General features: G+C 35.5%; 1 pseudogene; it reads left to right on the top strand.

Annotated features, from left to right (window-relative positions):
• The first annotated feature begins 13090 nt into the window (after positions 1-13090).
• Positions 13091-13802, top strand: LOC103089361 (dnaJ homolog subfamily B member 6 pseudogene; annotated as a pseudogene).
• The last annotated feature ends 3622 nt before the right edge of the window (positions 13803-17424 follow it).

The following is a 17424-nucleotide window of genomic DNA, read 5'->3' on the forward strand; positions in this document are numbered from 1 at the left end:
AAAGGATATCTTCTTGAACAGGTTTTTAACGCAGACAAAAGTGCCCTATTCTGGGGGGAAAATGCCACAGAGGACTTCTATTAGTAAGGAAGAGAAGCAACCATCAGAATTTAAGGCAGGAAGGGGTAGGATAACTCTACTGTTTTGTGGAAATGGAGTCGGGTTTATGAACAGGACTGCCTTTACCTATAGAGCAGCTAAGCCCCTAGCCTTGAAGGGAAAAGATAAACACCAGCTGCCAGCCTTTTTGTTGTACAAGAAGGACTGGACGACAACCCTTTTTCCTGGATTGGTTCCATTAATGCTTTGTCCCTGAAGTCAGGAAATACTTTTCCAGTAAGGGATGGCCTTCTGAGGTTCTTTTGATATTGGACGATGCCCCTGGCCATCCAGAACCCCATGAGTTCAATACTGAGGGCGTCAAAGTGGTTTATGCCCCCAAATACACATCTCTAATTCAGACTCTAGGTCAGAGGGTCATAAGGACCTTTAAGGCTCATTACACACAGTACTGTATGGGAAAGATTGTCAACTCTATAGAAGAGAACCACGATAGAGAGAACATCATGAAAGTCTGGAAGGAGTACACCATTGAAGATGCCATCGTTGTTATAGAAAAAGCCATGAAAGGCATCAAAGCCCAAAACAATAAATTCCTGGGAAAAAAACTGTCCAGATGTTGTGCATGACTTCACAGGATTTATGACAGGGCCGTCAAAGAAATCATGAAATAGATTGTGGATATGGCCAAAAAGATGGGGGGAGTGAGTGGTTCAAGATATGGATCTATGGAGAAATTCAAGAGCTAACAGACACCACACCAGAGGAATTAACAGATGACAACTTGATGGAGATGAGTGCTTCTGAACCAGTGCCAGACGATAAGTAAGAAGACTTAGAAGCAGCGCCAGAAAACAAATTGATGTTAGACAATCTAGCAGTGTTCCAGTTATTCAAGACTGCTTTTGACTTCTTTTATAACAGGGACCCTTATATGATACAGGTGCTGAAACTAAAGCAAATCTTGGAAGAAGGATCAGTACCATATAGAAACAGTTTTAGAGAAATGAAAAGGCAAAAAAGTCAGAAATTATGATGTATTTCTGTAAAGTTGCACCGAGTGTGCCTGCCTCTCCTGCTTCCCCTTCTGCCTCTGTCATCCCTGAGACTGCAAGACCAAACCCTCCTCATCCTCCTCAGTCTATTCAATATGAAGATGATGAAGATGAAGAATTTACGATGATCCACTTCCACCTAACGATAGCAAATAATCATCATGCCCTACAGTTTAGAAACATCTATTGTGTATGTCTGTGAATGTCTTCATATGAAAATCTAATAAACTTACAGCAAAAACTTTATGGGACCTTTTCTGTCACCATCGTCATCATCATCCCCTAAGTATTCATTGTATATCACATCCCGTACAAAACTTGTATTGAGCTGGGTAACCTATCCTTACATAGGCATAATGTGAATGACATTTAATATAAAATTAATAGTGGGTTAGTTTTCTTACTGTTTTATAACTTTACTTTCAAAGAATTACAGTATGCCTCTCATTATTAGAGAAACTGTGCATCAGCCTTATCACATGTAAGTAGTTTTTTAAAAGTGTAATAACATTTCCAATACTGTATTATGAATGTGACTGTAATATTGCATACCATAAAATCTTTATAACATTTCATTCATTAGTGTATAGGCTATCATATTGATTACACTAGGCTACCATAAAGCAATCTTTGTTATCAATGCGTGAATCATTATACCTGTAAATAAATATTAATTTCTTTTTTCACATTGTTTCATTTTTGATGTCCAGTGTTAATAATATGTATAACATCTAAAGTGTTTTGTATCATATAAGACTGTTGTGGGTGCTCACAGATGATTTCATCTTGTAAACAGTTGATGTAAACTTATGGTATCAATATATTACAGTACTGTAAATGTATTTTCTCTTATGATTTTCTTAACATTTTATTTTCTCTAGCTTACTTTATGGTAAGAATGTAATATATAATACATATAGCATACAAATATGTGTTAATTAACTGTTTATGTTATCAGTAAGACTTCTGGTCAACAGTTGACTATTAGTAAAGATTTAGGGAGTCAAAAGTTATATGCAGGTATTTGACTGAATGAGGGTTTGGTGCCCCTAGCCCCCACATTGTTCAAGAGTCAACTGTATTTATGTAATAATGAGACCTCTGTAAAAAGAAATGTGTAAAATGAAAGGAATATTGAAATAATTATGCAGCTATGCAAATAACTACTCTGTCTCTTTTCCCTTTCTCTCTCTCTCTCTCTCTCTCTCTCTCTCTCTCTCTCTCTCTCTTCTCTCTCACACACACACACACACATTGATGCCCTTATTCAGTTTTGCTAGTATATGTTTAGTGGTTATTTATATTATTATTTTAAGCTCAACAAACTGTGGGCTAATAGTTTTTATTGATGGGAAAGAATAGCATGCTTGGTGTAAATTTAAAAAGCATCTCATTATTTATTTAAGTGGTATTATGCAGGTTATAGCTTAGTTAGGTAATTGAGTAACTTGGTCATTCTAATGTTTTTTCCATTCCAGCTTCAGTTAAAAAGTTTGGAGTTTAATAGCAGACTGGTTATAAGTAACAGCTTACCGCATACATTAGTAATGTGGTTTGTAAACTCATTAAAAGATTGTGGTAGCTGAAGTAAAACAGTCATGTTGCTATACAGAGTGGTGTTTTATCTTCTTTCTCTAAGCATCTCAGCTTTGAGTCATTCCTGAAGAAGGGTTTAATCATGTTCCATCAAGTCTCTTCATCTTTGACATCCATCTGCACTGCTGAGCTCTGTGGACCTGCTCTTATACTTGGTTTGGTTTCTGTAGCATCTTTATTAAGCTATAGAAAAGGAGAATGAATATTAACAGATCCATTAAAATATTATAGAGGGTTGATAAAAATACAAGTAGACTAAAATGCAAGGACAGAATCCTTCAGGAAAGAACCATGCATGTTAATATCTATGAAGTAAAAGAACCACAAGTAGATAGATTCAAATGACTGTTGAGAGGAACTGGGGAAGATACAACAATAATGCAGAAAACGGCTTAAGGACAGTGATCTAAAAACATATTCACTTGCATGTGATTTAGTAAGAAGAAACAACATTATTAAGAAAGCTTAAATTAACTAAGTGAAGTAATTTAGGAAGACAAAGACAAGTACCATATGATATCACTTATATGTGGAATCTAAAATATGACACAAATGAACATATCTATGAAACAGAAACAGACTCACAGACATAGAGAACAGACTTGTGGTTGCCAATGAGGAGGGGAGTAGGGGAGGGAAGTATTGGGAGTTTGGGATTAGCAGATGTAAACTATTATGTATAGGATGGATAAACAACAAGGTCCTACTGTATAGCACAGGGAACTATATTCAATATATTGTGATAAACCATAATGGAAAAGAATATGAAAAAGAACATATATATATGTATAATGGAGTCACTTTGCTGTACAGCAGAAATTAACACATTGTAAATTAACTATACTTCAATAAAATTTAAGAAATAAAGAATGCTTGTATTAAAAGGCTACCATTTAAACTGAATTTGAGGATTTTTTTTTTCAAAAAAAAAAAAGTCACCAAAAGATCAGTAGGCAGCATTAATTAAAAAATCCTCAGGAGAGGTGAGAATCTAATTTCTATAGCTGCCATATTATAATATGGACATCCTCAAAATGTCCACTTTTCAAGAAAAATCTAACAGACATTTTAATAAAAGAAAATATGGGACTTCCCTGGTGGCACAGTGGTTAAGAATCTGCCTGCCAATGCAGGGGACACGGGTTTGAGCCCTAGTCCAGGAAGATCCCACATGCCATGCAGCAACTAAGCCCATGTGCCACAACTACTGAGCCTGTGCTTTAGAGCCTGCAGGCCACAACTACTGAGCCTGCATGCCACAACTACTGAAGCATGCACACCTACAGCCCATGCTCCACAACAAAGAGAAGCCACCTCAATGAGAAGCCCACACACCACAATGAAGAGTAGCCCCTGCTCACCACAACTAGAGAAAGCCCGCCTGCAGCAATGAAGCCCCAACGCAGCCAAAGATAAACTTATATAAAAAAAGAAAATATGAAAAAAAATATATGGCATATTAACAAGAGAAAAATCAATACAAACATGCTTGAGGAAGCACAAATGATGTATTCCTAGACAGAGACTTTAAGTTGGATTTAAATCAGTTTAATAGAATGAGTTTTGAAGTGTTCAGAGAGCTAAAGGAAACTATTATCTAACTAAAGAAAAGTACGAGAAAATGTCTCACCAAAGTGAGAATATCCATAAAAAGATGGAAATTATATAAAGAGTAACTAAATAGAATATTTAAACTTGAAAAGTGTAGTAACTTGAATTCCTTTTATTTCTTTTTCTTGTCTGATTGCTATGACTAGGACTTCTGATACTATGGTGAATAAAAGTGGTGAGAGTGGGTGTCCTTGTCTTGTTCCCAATCTTAGAGGAAATGCTTTCAAATTTTCACTGTTGAGTATGATGTCTGCTGTGGGTTTCTCATAAATGGCCTTTATTATGTTGAGGTATGTTCCTTGTATGCCCACATTCTGGATAGTTTTTATCCTAAATGGATGTTGAATTTTGTCAAAAGCTTTTTTTGCATCAATTGATATAATCATATGGTTTTTTTGTTTTGTTTTGGTTTTTGGGCTTTTTTGCAGTACGCGGGCTTCTCACTGCTCTGGCCTCTCGCATTGTGGAGCACAGGCTCTGGACGTGCAAGCTCAGCAGCCATGGCTCATGGGCCCAGCCTCTCCATGGCATGTGGGATCCTCCCAGACCGGGGCACGAACCCGTATCCCCTGCATCAGCAGGCAGACTCTCAACCACTGCGCCACCAGGGAAGCCCAATCATATGGTTTTTATTCTTCAATTTGTTAATGTGGTGTATCACATTGATTTGTGGATGTTGAAAAATCCTTGCATCCCTGGAATAAATCCCACTTGGTCATGGTGTGTGATCCTTGTAATGTATTGTTGGATTTGGTTTGCTAATATTTTGTTGAGGATTTTTACATCTATGTCTGTTATATTTGTCTGTAATTTTCTTTTTCTTGTGATATCTTTGTCTCGTTTTGGTATCAGGGTGATGCTGGCTTCATAGAATGAGTTTTGAAGTGTTCCTTCATCTGCAGTTTTTTGGAATACTTTAAGAAGTGTAGGTGTTAACTCTTCTTTAACTGTTCGGTAGAATTCACCTGTGCAGCCATCTGGTCCTGGACTTTTGTTTGTTGTGAGTTTTTAAATTACTGATTCAGTTTCATTACTGGTAACTGGTCTGTTCATATTTTGTATTTCTTACTGGTTTAGTCTTGGAAGATTGTATATTTCTAAGAATTTGTCCATTTCTTCTTGGTTGTTCATTTTATTGGCATATAGTTGTTTGTAGTAGTCTCTTGATCCTTGGTGTTTCTGTGGTGTCGGTTGTAACTTCTCCTTTTCCATTTCTTACTTTATTGATGTGGACCCTCTCCCTTTTTATCTTAATGAGTCTGGCTAAAGGTTTATCAATTTCGTTTATCTTAAAAAAAAACAGCTTTTAGTTTCATTGATCTTTTCTATTTCTTTTAGTCTCTATTTCATTTATTTCTGCTCTGATCTTTATGATTTCTTTACTTCTTTTTTTTTTTTTAAACATCTTTACTGGAGTATAATTGCTTTACAATGGTATGTTAGTTTCTGCTTTATAACAAAGTGAATCAGCTATATATATATATATATATATATATATATATATATATATATATATATATATATCCCCATATCTCCTCCATCTTGTGTCTCCCTCCCAACTCCCCATCCCACCCCTCTAGGTGGTCACAAAGCACCAAGCTGATCTCCCTGTGCTATGCAGCTGCTTCCCACTAGCTATCTATTTTATATTTGGTAGTATATATTAGTCCATGCCACTCTCTCACTTCGTCCCAGCTTACCCTTCCCCCTCCCAGTGTCCTCAAGTCCATTGTCTTCATCTGCGTCTTTATTCCTGTCCTGCTCCTAGGTTCTTCATAACCTTTTTTTTTTGGTTTGTTTTTAGACTCCATATATATGTGTTAGCATATGATATTTGTTTTTCTCTTTCTGACTTACTTCACTCTGTATGACAGACTCTAGGTCCATCCACCTCACTACAAATAACTCAATTTCTTTTCTTTTTCTGACTGAGTAATATTCCATTGTATATATGTGCCACATCTTCTTTATCCATCCGTCAGTGGACACTTAGGGTGCTTTCATGTCCTGGCTATTGTAAATAGAGCTGCAATGAACATTGTGGTACATGGCTCTTTTTGAATTATGGTTTTCTCAGGGTATATGCCCAGTAGTGGGATTGCTGGGTCATATGGTAGTTCTATTTTTATTTTTTTAAGGAACCTCCATACTGTTCTCCATAGTGGCTGTATCAATTTACATTCCTACCAACAGTGCGAGAGGGTTCACTGTTCTCCACACCCTCTCCAGAATTTATTGTTTCTAGTTTTTTTGATGATGGCCACTCTGACTGGTGTGAGGTGATACCTCATACTTCTTTTTTTAAATTAGTTAATTTTTGGCTGCATTGGTTCTCCGTTGCTGCATGTGGGCTTTCTCTAGGTGCAGTGAGTGCAGGCTACTCTTCATTGTGGTGTGCAGGCTTCTCATTGCAGTGACTTCTCTTGTTGTGGAGCTTGGGCTCTAGGCACATGGGCTACAGTAGTTGTGGCATGTGGGCTCAGTAGTTGTGGCTCACGGGCTGTAGAATGCAGGCTCAGTAGTTGTGGCACATGGGCTTAGTTGCTGCATGGCATGTGGGATCTTCCCTGACCAGGAATCGAGTCCATGTCCCCTGCATTGGCAGGTAGATTCCCAACCACTGCTCCACCAGGGAAGTCCCGATTTCTTTACTTCTAATTTTGGGTTTTATTTGTTTTTCTTTCTCTAGTTCCTTTAGGTATAATTTTATATTGTTTGATATTTTTCTTGTTTCCTGAGGTAAGCTTGTGTCACTATAAACTTCTCTCTTAAAACTGCTTTTGTTGCATCCCATAGGTTTTGGACTGTTGTGTTTTCATTTTCATTTGTCTGTAGGTAGTTTTTTACATTTCCATTTTGATTTCTTCCGTGATCCATTGGTTGTTTAGTCCATATAGTTTTGCCTTCACATGTTTGTGCTTTTTGCAGTTTTTTTCTTGTAGTTGATGTCTAGTCTCATAGCATTGTGGTTGGAAAAGACGCTTGATAAGATTCCAATTTTCTTAAATTTACTGAGGCTTGTTTTGTGGCCTAGCATGTGATCTATCCTGGAGAATGTTCCATGCACACTTGAAAAGAACGTGTATTCTGCTGCTTTCGGATGGAATGCTTTATATATATATCAATTAAGTAATATGTCATTTAAGGCCAGTATTTTATTGTTTATATTTTGTCTGGATTATCTATCCATTTATGTAAGGGGGTTGTTAAAGTCCCCCACTTTTATTGTGTTACTGTCAATAAGAAAAATGAACACAAGCATACTCCTAAAGGAAATCATCAAACGAAATGGGGAGAAACTAAAAGAAGAAGAAAAGAACAGGGAAAACTGACAAAAATAATCAGAAAACAGATATAAGTACATACCTATCAATAATTACTTTAAATGTTAGTGGACTAAATGCTCCAATCAAAAGACATACGGTAGCTGGATAAAAAAAACAAGACCCATCTATATGATGCTTACAAGAGACTCACTTCAGAACTGAAGACATATGCATACTGAAAATGAAGGGATGGAAAAAGATATTTTATGCAGATGGAAATGATAAGAAAGGGGTGGTACCAATAATATCAGAAAAAGTCTTTAAAGCAAAGTCTAACAACAAAGAAGGGCATTATATTATGATAAAGGGATGAATACAAGAAGTGTATATTTTACTTTTTAACATTTATGAGTCCAATGTAGGAGCACCTAAGTATATGAAGCAAATACAGATATAAAGGGGAAATTTGACAATACAGTAATGGCAGGGTACTTTAGCACCCCAATTTCATCAAAGGACAGATCATCAAGCTCTAAAGACTTTACCAAAAAACTATTATAAATAAGAGATGGATTCAGTAAAGTTGCAGAACAGAAAATTAATACAGAAATCTGTTGAATTTCTATACAGTAATAATGAGCTGTCAGAAAGAGAAGTGAAGAAAACTATCCCACTTACAGTTGTATCAAAAAGAATAATACACCCAGGAACAAATTTAATGAGGTGAAATACCTGTATTCTGAAGAGTAGAAGATATTGTTGAAGAAGACACAAATAAATGGAAAGATACTTCCTGCTCATTGATTGGAAGAATTCACATTGTTTAAATGTCCATATTATTTAAAAGAATCTATGCATTCAGTGCAATTCCTGTCTGAATCTTAAGGACATTTTTCACAGAAATAGAACAAAAAAATTCTAAAATTTATATGGAACCACAAAATACCCCAAATAGTCAAAGCAACCCTGAGATAAAAGATCAAATCTGGAGGTGTAACACTCTCTAGTTTCAAAGTGTATTACAAAAGTATAGTAATCAAAACAGCATGGTATTGGCAGAAACCCAGACATATGTGGCCAATTAATTTATGATAAAGTAACAAAGAACATACAATGGAGAAACAATACTCTTTTCAGTAAATGATGTTGGTGAAACTTGACAGTCACATGCAAAGCAAAAAGAAAAATGAAACTAGATCGATCACCTTGTTTCACCATAAAGAAAAATCACCTGAAAATGGATTGTATGTAAGCTTTGAATGTAAGAACTGGAACCATAAAACTAGAATAAAACATAGGCAGTATGCTCTTTGAAATCAGTCTCAGCATTATCTTTCTGGATATGTCTCCTGAGGCATGGGGACCAAAACAAAAACAAATGAGACTACATTAAACTAAATAGGTTCTGCCTATCAAAGGAAATCATCAACAAAACAAAAAGAGAACCTACTGAATGGGAGAAGATATTTGCAAATCATATATCCAATAAGGGGTTAATATCCAAAATATATAAAGAATTCATAGAACTCAAAAACAAAAGCAAACAACCTGATTAAAAAGGGGGGCAGAGGAAATGAATAGACATTTTCCAAAGAAGACATACAGATGGCCAACAGGCACATGAAAAAATATTCAACATCAGTAATTATTAGTGAAATAAATATCTGGTAAAGATAAATACATGGGAAATTGTGTAATGCCAATTTTTATTTTCTACATGATTGAAAAGATAAATGCATTAAAATTATCATTCTATTTATTAGGCACACAATTTATAAATATGTAGTCTATGTCATCAATGATAGAAAGAGGGGAGGACAGAGCTCTACTGGAGCAGAGGATTTGTATGATATTGAAGTTAAGGTGATATACATTCTTTTTTGTTTTTTAATTGAAGTGTAGTTGATTTACAATGTTGCGCCAATCTCTGCTGTACAGCAAAGTGACTCAGTTATACACATTCTTTTTAAAAATATTTTCTTCCATTTTGTTTTATCCCAGGACATTGGATATAGTACCCCTTGCTATACAGTAGGACCTTTTTGTTTATCCATTCTAAATGTAATAGTTTGCATCTACCAACCCCAAACTTCCAGTCCATCCCTCTCCCTCCCCCCATCCCCCTTGGCAACCACAAGTCTGATCTCTATGTCTGTGAGTGTGTTTCTGTTTTGTAGATAGGTTCATTTGTGCTGTATTTTAGATTCCACATATAAGTGATATCATATGGTATTTTTCTATTTCTGACTTGCTTCACTTAGTATGATAATCTCTCTTTGCATCCAGGTTGCCGCAAATGGCATTACTTTGTTCTTTTTTATGACTGAATAGTATTCCATTGTTTATATGTACCACATCTTCTTTATCCATTTTCTGTCAGTAGACGTTTAGGTTGTTTCGATATTTTGGCTATTGTTAACAGTGCTGCTGTGAACATTGGGGTGCATGTATCTTTTTGAATTATAGTTTTGTCTGGTTATTTGCCCAGGAGTGGGATTACTGGATCATATGGTAATTCTATTTTTAGTTTTCTGAGGAACCTCCATACTGTTTACCATAGTGGCTGCACCAACTTACATTCAAGGGTGGTATACATTCTAATTAGACTGTTATAACTTTAAGGTGCTAAATGTAATGATCAGTGTACCCACAAAGTACCTATGTATAGAATATACACTAAAAGTAATAAGAAGGGAATCAAAATGTTTCACTAGAACAAAATTCATCCAAACACAGATGTCAGTAAAATGGTAGGAAATGAGTTACAAAAATGCCATAAGGCATATAGTAAACAAATAGCAAAATGGCAGAAGTACCTCCTGATTAATAACTACTTGGAATGTAAAAGGAATAAAATCTATAATCAAAAGACATAGCTTGGCAGAATAGATAAAACATGATCAAACTATATTGTATCTAAAAGAGACTCATGGGGACTTCCCTGGTGGCACAATGGTTAAGAATCCGCCTGCCAATGCAGGGGACACGGGTTCAATCCCTGGTCCAGGAAGATCCCACATGCTGCAGAGCAACTGGGCCAGTGCGCCACAACTACTGTGCAACTGCTGAAGCCCGCATGCCTAGAGCCTGTGCTCTGCAGCAAGAGAAGCCACCGCAATAAGAAGCACACACACCGCAGGGAAGAGTAGCCCCCACTTGCAGCAACTAGAGAAAGCCCACACGCAGCAACGAAGACCTAGTGCAGCCAAAAATAAATAAATAAAATAAATTTGTTAAAAAAATTTTTTTAAAAGAGACACATTTTAGATCTAACACACAAATATATTGACAGTGAAGAAGACTCCATGCAAATAGTAACTGAAAGAGATCAGGGGTGTCTATACTAATATGAAATAAAGTAGATTTTAAATCAAGAAGTTTATAGTAGATGGAGGAATTGTATATTAATAAAATATTTAATTCAACAAGAAGACATAACAATTGTAAACATTTACAAACTTAATAACAGATCCTCAAAATATATGAAGGAAACTGGACAGAATTGAAGGAAGAAATATATAGTTCTTCATAAGAGTGAGAGGCTTCAATACTTCTCTTTCTATAATGGAAATAGCAACCAAACAGAAAATAAGTAAGGAATTAGAGGACTTGAACAACTCTGAACCAAATACACCTAACAGACATATATAAAGTACATTCTACACAACAACAGCAGATTACATTCTCTCACATGCATATGGAACTTTCTCCAGGACAGTATATTTTAAGCTACAAAACAAGTCTCAATAGATGTAAAAAGATGGTTATCATACAAAGTATCTTCACTGACCACAACAGGATGAAGTTAGATATCAACAACAGAAGGAACTAATAAAATCACAAATACATTAAAATTAAACAACACACTCAAACAGCCAATTGGTCAAAGAAGAAATTGTAATGGAAATTAGAAAATACTTAGAGACAAGTGCAAATAAAAACACATTAAAATTATGCTATGCAATGAAAACAGTTGTTAGAGGAAAATGTATATCTGTAATTATGTAAGTCAAAAAAGAATAAAGGTCTCAGATCAGTAACCTAACTTCACACCTGAAGGAACCAGAAAAAGAAGAAACTATCCCAAAGGTAACAGAAAGAAGGAAATAATAAAGATCAAAGTAGTGATAAAATAGAGACTAAGCAAACAATAGAGAAAATTAAATCAGAAGACGGTTCCTTGGAAAGATAAACAAAATCACCAAATGTTTAGTAAGACTAAGAAAAAACAGGGAGAGAGAGTACATACAAATAACTAAGATGAGAAATGTAAGTGTTGACACAACAACTGACCTTAACAAAATTAAATTAATTGTAAGAAAATAGTATGAAAAATTGTACAGCAAATTAGATAACTTAGAAGAAATGGATAAATTCCTTGAAATACACGATTCACCTAAACTGACTCAAGAAGAAATAGAAAATCTCAACAGACCTAACAAGTAAAGAGAATGAATCACTAACATAACACCTGACAACAAAATTAAGTCCTGAATTAATTTTGGTGATTTCCACCAAACATTTAAACAAGAGATAAAAACAATACTTTTAGTAATCTTTCAAAAAATTAAAGTACTTCCTAACTCATTCTATGAGAACAGCATTGCTCTGATACAAAACCAAATAAAGACATAACAAGAAAATTATAGATCAATATCCTTTATTAATATAGATGCAAAAGTCCTCAACAAAATATTAGAAAACCAAATCCAGTTGCATATTAAATGGATTACTCACCATGACCAAGTCAAATTTATTCCAAGAATGCAAGGGTGGTTCAACATAAGGAAAGCAATCAATGTAATACATCATGTGAATAGAGCAAAGGGAAAAAACCCTCACGATCATCTCAATTTATGCAGGAAAGGCATTTGACAAAATCCAACATCCTTTCTTGATAAAGACTCTGAAAACTGGGAATATAGGGAAAATTCTGTGACATGATACAGGACATTTATGAAAAACCCACAGTTAACATCATACTCATTGATGAAAGACTGCAAATTTTACCCCTAAGATCACTAACAAGACAAGGATACCCACTTTCATCATTTGCCATTCATGTCTTACTGGAAGTACTAGCAATAGCTATTATACAAGAAAAGGGGCATCAGCATTGGAAATGAAGGGGTAAAGCTACCTCTATTCACAGATTATGTGATCTAATCTTTAGAAAATCCAAAGGAATCCACAAGAAAGCTAGTAGAACTAAAAAGCGAGTTCTTCATAATTGCAGGGTACAAATGAAAACAAAACTCAGATGTATTTCTGTACACCAGCAACAATCCAAAAATGAAATTAAGAATGGAATTCCGTTTATAATAATATCTAAAAGCTTAAATCCAAGGAGAGAAAGGAAATCTTGGGGAGCTGCCATCTGCACCTCCATGACCAGCACAGCCATGCCAGAGTCAACAGGAGACCCAGGCCATCACCCCATCACTGCTGCTTCTATCCACCTGCTTCCACGTCCTTGGATTCCTTCCAACAGCTTGCTAAAACATGATGGATTACTATGAAGTTCTATGCATGCAGAGACATGCTTCAGCCAAGGATATTAAAAAGGCTTATTGGAAACTGGCATCAGCATAGCAACCAGATAAAAATCTTGAGAAGAAAAAGGGGAGAGAAAATTCAAATAGCCAAGGTATATGAGGTGTTTGAGTTATCACATATTAAAAAATGGGACATCTATGACAGATATGCTAAAAACAATTAAATGATGGAGGTGGAAGTCATTTTGACAGGCCATTTGAGTTTGGCTTCAGATTCCTTAATCTAGATGTCTTCAGGGAATATTTTGGTGGGAGAGACTTTTTTTATTTGACCTCTTTGAAGACTCACTTGAGAACATATTTGGTCATTGCAGGGGACCCATGGAAACAAAAGCTGGGGCACAGGGTCATTTTTCTCTGCCTTAAGTGGATTTCCATCTTTTGGAGGTGGATTTTCTTCTTTTGACCCAAAATTTACATTGTTCAGTTCACTACGTCATGGGGGCCTCACTTCATTCTCTTCCATGTCATTTGGTGGTAGTGGGATGGGCAATTTCAAATCTATGTCAACTTCTACTAAATTAATTAATGGCAGAAAAATCACTACAAAGAGAATTGTCAAGAATGGTGAAGAAAGATTAGAAGTTGAAAAAGATGGCCAGTTAAAGTCTTTAACAATAAAATGCAAGGAGCAGCAGCTATACTTGGATAAGGAGTGATTGCATGCATTTAACTGAAATGTTAAACTATAAATATAGGAACATTTGTTGAAGATTTACAATGAATTCAACTTCTAGTATAACTGTACCTAATGTAAAGTATTTATAAACAGGTCACTGGAGCCCCTATTTGTCATATGCTTTCGAGTTATTTGGTTATTCACAATAACCAAAAGGCGGAAACAACCGAAGTGTCAATCAACAGGTGAATGGATAAACTATATGTGCTATATTCATACAATGGAATATCATTCTGTCGTAAAAAGGAATTACATTTTGATATAGGATATACCATGGGTAAACCTTGAAAACATTATGCTTAGTGAAATAAGCCAGATACAGATGAAAATATAATATTGTATCCTTTCACTTTTACGACACGCCTAGAATAGGCAAATTCTTAGAGACAGAAAGTAGAACAGAGATTACCAGAGGCTGGGGGCAAGGGATGGAGTTAGAAGCTCAAGTTTTTGTTTAATGTGTATGGGGGTTTGGTTGGGATGATGAAAGTGTTTTGGGTATTGATTTAGTAGTGATGTTTACAAAACATTGTATATTTAATGCCACTTACAAATGATTAAAATGATAAAAAAATTATGTATATTTTACCACAATAAAAATGAAAAAGAAATTAAGGCATTTCCAGTTCTACAAAAACTGAGTTTCTTTTTTTTACTAGCAGACCTGCCCTTCAATGAATGCTAAACAGAGTCCTTTAGTTTGAAGTATATGGATACTAGACAGTAACTCAACTCGACATGAAGAAATAAAGAACAGCAGGAAAGGTAACTAAATAGGTAAATGTAAAAGCCAGTATTATTGTATTTTTGGCTTATAACTCCTTTTTCCCTATATGATTTAAAAGACAGTTGCAAAAAGCAGTAATTATAAATCTACATTAATTGGAACACAGCATGTAAAGATGTATTCTGTGCCAATAGAAGCATACAGATTGGGAGAGGAATGGAGATATATAGAAACAAAATGTATACTATTGAAATTATGTCAGTGTTACTCTGAACTAGATTGTTATAAATTAAGATGTTAATTGTAATCCTAAGGCAACCAGTAAGATAATGACTAAAAGATATAGTAAAGTAAATGATAAGGGAATGAAAATAATACACTAGAGAATATCTATTTAATACTAAAAAAGGAAATAAAATAAGTATGGAGAAACCAAAAAGATGTAAGATATGGAACATTAATATCCAAATGCTACAAATAAGTCCTTCCTTATCCATAATTACTTTAGATGTAAGTGGATTAACCTCTCGAATTAAAAGGTAGAGATTGGCAGAATGGATTTTTTAAAAAAGTGATCAAACTAAATGCTGTCTACAGATACTTTAGTTTTAATGACACAAATTGTTTGAAAGTAAAAATATAGTGTATGGAAACAGTACTCACAAGAGAGCTGAAGTTCATATGCTAATATCAGACAAAATAGACTTTGAAATAAAATTGTCACTGGAGAGAAAGGACATTTTTTTTTGGCTGTGTTGGGTCTTCATTGCTGCACGCGGGCTTTCTCTAGTTGTGGTGAGCCGGGACTACTCTTCGTTGTGGTGCATGGGCTTCTCATTGTGCTGGCTTCTCTTGTTGCAGAGCACGGGCTGTAGGTGCACAGGCTTCAGTAGTTGCAGCACGTGGGCTCAGTAGTTGTGGTGCGTGGGCTCTAGGGCACACAGGCTTCAGTAGTTCTGGTGTGTGGGCTCCATAGTTGTGGCTCACAGGCTCTAGAGTGCAGGCTTAGTAGTTGTGGCACACACGCTAGTTGCTCCATGGCATGTGGAATCTTCTGGGACCAGGGATCGAACCTGTGTCCCCTGCATTGGTAGGCAGATTCTTAAACACCACACCACCAGGGAAGTCCTGAGAAAGGACATTGTATAATGATGAAATCATCAATCCCTGGAAAAAATATAATAATTTAAGCACCTCACAACAGAGCACCTCACAACAGAGCTCCAAAATATGTAAAGTAAAAATGGAGAAAATGGAAGGGAGAAATAGGTAATTTGATCATAAGAGTTGGATATGTCAATACCCTACTTTCAATAATGGACAGAAAAAGTAGATAGAAGATCAGCAAGGAAATGGAAGACTTGAACATCCCTAATTACCAAGCAGACCTAATAGTTACCTATAGAACACTTCACCCAATTTCATCAGAATATTATTCTCAAGGGAACCTGGAACATTGTGCATGATAGATTGTATCTTAAGCCATTAACATGTGTTAGTAAATTTTAAAAGGATTTAAATCATACAAAATAAGTGTTGTAATTAAAGTGAAATGAAATGTGAAATTAGTAACAGAAGGAAATTTAGAAAAACCACAAAATGTGGAAATCAAACAACACACTACCAAATAAGGAATGGGTTAGAAAAGAAATCATAAGGGAATGTAAAATGGTGCATTTGCTGTGGAAAATAAGTTTGGCAGTTGCTCAAAAAGGTAAAATAAAGTTACTTTATGACACAGGAATTCCTCTCCTAGGTATATACCCAAGAGAAATGAAAACATATGTCCATACAGTACTTGTACATGACTGGTTATAAGAGCATTATTCATAATAGCCAAAAAAATGAAAATAACCCAAATGTATTCAATACATTAAGTGTTGGATGGACAAATAAAATGGATGTGGACAAATAAAATGTGGCATAACCATCCAAAGGAATATTATACAGAAATAAAACGAAATGAACTGATATATGCTGCAAGATGGATAAACATTGAAAATATGCTAAGTGAAAGAAACCATATACAAGAGGCTACATATTCTATGATTCCATTTATATGAAATAATCAGAATAGACAAATCTGTAGAGACAAGTCTATAGAGATAGAAATCTGTAGAGTAGTTATTGCTATCATATGGGAGGAGAGACAAACTAGGACTAACTACTAATAGGTATGGCTTGGTTTTGGGGGTGGGGGTATCAATAGAAATATTCTGGAATTAGATAGTGGAGATGGTTGCAGAACCTAGTGAATGTCCCCAAAACCACAGAAGTGTACCCTTTAAAGTGGTGAATTTTACCTCATGTAAAGTACATGTGAATTTTAAAACCGTATAGGTCCCCCATGTGGCCACAAATTATTTACAATCCTCCCACATGCAAAATACACTTACCCACTACAAAGGCCCACAAAAGTCTCATCTCACTATACCATCAGCTCAAAGTCCGTGAAATCATCATCTAAATCAGATCCATGCACAGATGAAGTTTTCTCAGGTATACTTTGTTAAGTAAATCACCTCAAGTATAGTTCTTGATATGAGTTATGTGCACTCCATTTGCCCAACATACAGGGTCGAGACTGATAAAGAAAACCCCTATGGGTATTCCTATTCAAATAGGGAGAAAATGTGAAGCACAAAGAAGTACATAGAAATTCTGAAATCCAGACAGGAAAATTTTGGAAGTTTCTTCATTAAGGAATCAGCCCCATTCCTGCCCAGGAATGGCTCAGTCCTTACTCATTGTTCTTGGTTCCACACTTAGAGTCATCCTTCCTTTGATTTGCTAGGTAAGCTATATCTTCAACTACGTAGCTTTTGTGGTTTGCTCCCTGCTAGTAGGTTTCGGAGGTTCAAAGTCTTTTTTTAAT

Source organism: Lipotes vexillifer, unplaced genomic scaffold (genome assembly GCF_000442215.2).
Source record: "Lipotes vexillifer unplaced genomic scaffold, Lipotes_vexillifer_v1.1 scaffold682, whole genome shotgun sequence".
NCBI classification, from domain to species: Eukaryota; Metazoa; Chordata; class Mammalia; order Artiodactyla; family Lipotidae; genus Lipotes; species Lipotes vexillifer.